Genomic DNA, 4,490 nt, shown 5'->3' on the forward strand with positions numbered 1-4,490 from the left:
CTATGGATTTAGGAGGCGTCTGTGTTCCGTTTATTTCTTGTGGTCTTCGGGACTTCTCAGACTCTCCTTCATCAGGTCTATCCAATGGGGTCCTTGTCTGTCAGTCTTCACCCCCCCTCCCACGTCCCCACAGTCACGGGCTGCTGACATTAGGTCGCTTGTGCATCTTTGAGTAAACCCCTGAAGTCCTCAGCATAAGGAGGTGACTGCTGACTGTGAGTCTCAGTTTCCCCTTGTGAATAGCAGATGGTTTGCTCAGTCCTTCAGGGCAACTCCCAGGAGGAAGGTAGACGACACCCTGACACTGTCCTGAAGCAGAAGGGCATAGCTTCACCCTAGCCACTGCAGGCAGAGGTCAGCCAGATGCCCTGTGGGCTGCTGTGTGGGTAGAAACCAGGCGGGGCTCCTTGTCCCCTGCTGTGTCTCCCCCTGGGGTCACTAGGCCAGCCAGTGTCCGTGGGGGCTGACAGGGAGGTGCCCTGTGTTTGTACTAGTTATCCTGGAATGTGGCAGAGCAGGCTCCCCCCAGGACCTGAGTAAGGGCCTGAGGCACCTGCCAGGAGCGAGACTTGCTGTTTTCCTAGGCAGGTGACACTGCCCTGGGGGTAGGTGAGGTGACACTGCCCTGGGGTGCATCTAGAGGGGCCTGGGAACCATGCCGGACCTCCTTTAAATCCACCCCCAATCAATGAGCTGGGCTCAAGGTTAAACTGAAGGTCTCTCTTGGGGTTGGGGTTCATCCTGAGGCCAGGGCTGGGTCAGAGGTCAGGGCTGCAGAGAGTGATTAGAGCACTCACATCTTCTTCAGAGGACCCAAGTTCAATTCCCAGCCCCCCACCTAGGCTCATCTGTAACTCCAGTTCCAGGGCATCCGATGTCTTTTCTGACCTCTAAGGACTCTTCCAAGCACTTTGTGTACACTCAGGCACACACATACACATAAAATTAAATAAACAAATATTTTAGAGAGAGAGAGGAAGAGACAGAGAGAATGGAAGCCAGGTGGTGGCCCACGCCTTTAGTCCCAGCACTCAGGAGGCAGAGGCGGGCGGATCTCCAGAGGTGAGATAGGAGATCCAGGAGTTCAAAGTCCTTCTTGAATACTTAGTGAATTCAACGCCAGCCTGTGCTACATGAGATTCTTTCTAAAACAAAAGGAATAGGGAGTGCAAGGCTTGCCCACTGTTGGGGGTCAGCTGTAATAATGGCTACCCCGCGTGGCTCTCCACCTCTCACCTGTACTCTGCATCCATAAATCTCAAGCACGAAATCCCTGCTCCTGGATCCCTCCTCCTCCAAAGCCCCAAGGCAACCTCACGCAGGGTCTGGCGCTCCCACCTAGCACTGAAAGAAGCTCCGACTACCTCACGGTGAGCTTTCAACCATTTGTTAAATCCACTTGGTTCACGAGCTTTCTTGGTTCACAAGCGATCTCCTCCCCAGCTCCCCACCCCCCACCCCGCCCGCCTCGGGACAAGTCCAAGGCGGAAAAACCTAGTGCCAAACCATCCTTCACCGCCTACACTAAGAGATGGGGCTGCAATCCTCAGAGACAACTGCTGGAGTTTGCCGGGACCTGGGACCTTCGTACTTTACAGTCTGTTGCTCAACACCTACTTCTGGTGATGGAGCCCAGGCCCCAGCCCATTAAAGCCCTCAGCCCCTCACTGGGGATACTAGGCGGGGCTCCACCCTGACCACGCCCCCAGCCTTCACAGGGGGATTCCAGGAGGGCCTCCATCCCTGACCACGCCCCCAGCCTTCTTTTTAGCTTTTCGGACAGTAAGTTTTCCAGGGTACCCTGAACTTGCTCTCCTCCTGCCTCAGTCTCCCCAGTAGCGGCGATGACGGGCCTGTAGAGGCCTAGCTTTCCGTCCTCTATTCTGTCTGCCCTCCTCTCTGATGGGAATTCATTCTTGGTCCTGTTGCTTTTTGCTCCTGCAAAAATGGCTTTAGGTTCCCAGTTGTGAACACAATTCATACGTCTGAAAGAGACGGATTCCGTGGCAGGTGGACGGGTTCCCCGGCACCTACAGCAGAACAAAGGGCACAGTCAGGAGGGCGGGGGTGGGCAGGCCGTGGGCCGCTCCAAAGGGGCCCTGGCTCCAGCCCCTGGCAGCTTATCCTCATGCCAGGGCACACCCAAGCCTCAGGGCTGGGCAGAGGTGACAGCCGAGAGAGGACTCCCCACCATGGGCTGTTCCACCGGGTGACTCAGCCCCAAGATGGGCCTCCTGGGGGAAGACAATGGTGGTTTGTGAGTGCCGAGAGCCTCCCTGCAGGTGTGTGGCCCGAGGGGCGGGGCGGTTGGGAGTGGGGTGGATGGGGGAGCCCTCAGAACCTCAGTCTCTTTCTCTGTACAATGGATTCACTTTCTGGAAAGTGCAGGACAGCCCGTGGTTGGAAAGAGTACATTGGGGCAGATGAAGGAACCTTCTGGCTTTGGGTGACTGCTAAAGCCACCAGGGGACCAGCCGCTGCCCAGTGAACAGCATGCTGAACCCCCACACGGGTGGGCAAACACTCTGCTTCAGGGAATCGGAGTTGAGCCCCAGGAAGGGTTTAGGCTTCAAGGACAGAGATTCAATCCAGATATCCAAGTCCTTCATTCAATAGGGTCATAAAAGGACCAGGCAGAGACCTGTGGAGTGACACCTTCTGTGTGCCCATGACTGTACCCTCTCATTTTCCTTATAGGTAAACTGAGTCCCAGAAAGTACCAAGTACCTGCCCAAAGGCTCTGAGACATGGGGGAAGCATAAAGGACTGCAAGTAGGGACCAGTTCAAGGATAACGTACTCGAAGGGTAGCTGGCTTGGTAGACAGCTTAGGATGTATGAAACCCTGGGTTTCTTCCCACCACCACATAACCAATATCTTAACACTTGATGGGAGGTGTGGGGATGCCAGCAGGAGTTCAGGGTCAACCTTGGATACATAGAAAGTTGGAGGCCAGCCTGGGCTACATGAAACCATTCCCCAACTCTCTACCCCTGCCAACCCCAAAAGATTAGAACCTAGAGGTCTGACCCACGCCAGGCCCTTACTGTATGAAGCTGGGGCGACATCCTTGATCTCTGACTGGAGGTTAGTCCATGCGTGTAGGGAGAGGGATCCCCCTTGCTGCCTGACCTGGACACCCACTCTTCCATGCTGCCGTGCTCATGGGGCTGTGAGCCCCAATGAGCTGTGAAGACTCAGAGCAGAGGCTAGGAGCGAGGGACAGAGGGACATCTTGTCTTTACAATCCTCAGGGAGAGCTGGAAGAGACAGAGTCTCACTGTACAGCCCTCGCTGGCTGGCTGGCGACTCTCTCTCTATACTGCCTAGCCTCAAACTCAGAGATCCTCCTGCCTCCTAGGAGCTGAGATTAAAGGCGTGGGCCACCACACCTGGCCTCATTATGTTTTTTTGTTTGTTTGTTTGTTTTTTTAGTTTATTTTCTCATGTATTACATCCCAATCTCAGTTTACCCTCCCCCTCTCCTCCCAGTCACCCTCCCGCCCTCACTATTTTTTCTTTCTTTCTTTCTTTCTTTCTTTTTTTTTTTTGAGACAGTGCTTCTTGGGTAGCCTTGGCTATCTTGGAACTAGTTCTGTAGACCAGGATGGCCTTGAACCCACAGAGATCTGCTTGCCTCTGTCTCCCCAGTGCTGGGATTAAAGGCATGTGCCACCACTGCCTGGCATTATTTATTATACGGATCACAAAATATCCATTTTCCAAAGACGGGAAAATTAAGCAATGTGGGGGGCGGGTCCTTCAGCACTAAAGAGAATGATCCATAGTTTCCTAGCCTCTTATTAATGATCTGATATCCCATCCTGACTTTGATATACCCGCTCGAACACATAACACCAAGGGCCCATCCTAGAAACTCAAATAGAACCCACTTGACGTGGCGGCGCCGGCGGGCATAAGAACCCGAAAATAAAATCTCAAACTCCGCCCTTCCACCGCCTTCCTGTCGAGTTTCTCGCGGCCTCTTGCTCTCAGAATCCCGCCTCTGCTGTAGGGCGGGAATGCAGCCGGTACTTCACAATGAATGGTTAGCGTTACTGCCAATCAAACCTGACCGCCTTCCCATTGGTTATTTGTAATGGTTCTTATCTTTCAATCTCATGGTTCTTCCCGCTTGCGTCGTGGACGCTTCGCTCAGTACGTGTATTCCGCCGCGTAGGCAAATAGTTCCTAAGGCTTTACCTTGGCTTGATAGCTAATATTTCTGCCGGAAGTATTTTAGTATTAGATACTGGTTGGTTCTTGGTGTCATGGTAATCTTTGTGGGTGTTTTGGTAGTGACTGTTGTGAGGTGGTGTATGTTATTGTCGCCTCCAGAGGTAGTGGAGGGATCCCTGGAGCGCATCCGGTCGGGGCGCGGCTGCAGCGACTTAGGGGAGGTGGCTTTCGGCGATGGTGGGAGTGGCCTCTTGGGGGCGTGGCTTCCGCGGGCGGCGCGGGGCGGGGTGGGGGGGCGGAACATGTCTCCC

The sequence above is a fragment of the Arvicanthis niloticus genome, chromosome 22 (assembly GCF_011762505.2).
Source record: "Arvicanthis niloticus isolate mArvNil1 chromosome 22, mArvNil1.pat.X, whole genome shotgun sequence".
Lineage (NCBI taxonomy): Eukaryota > Metazoa > Chordata > Mammalia > Rodentia > Muridae > Arvicanthis > Arvicanthis niloticus.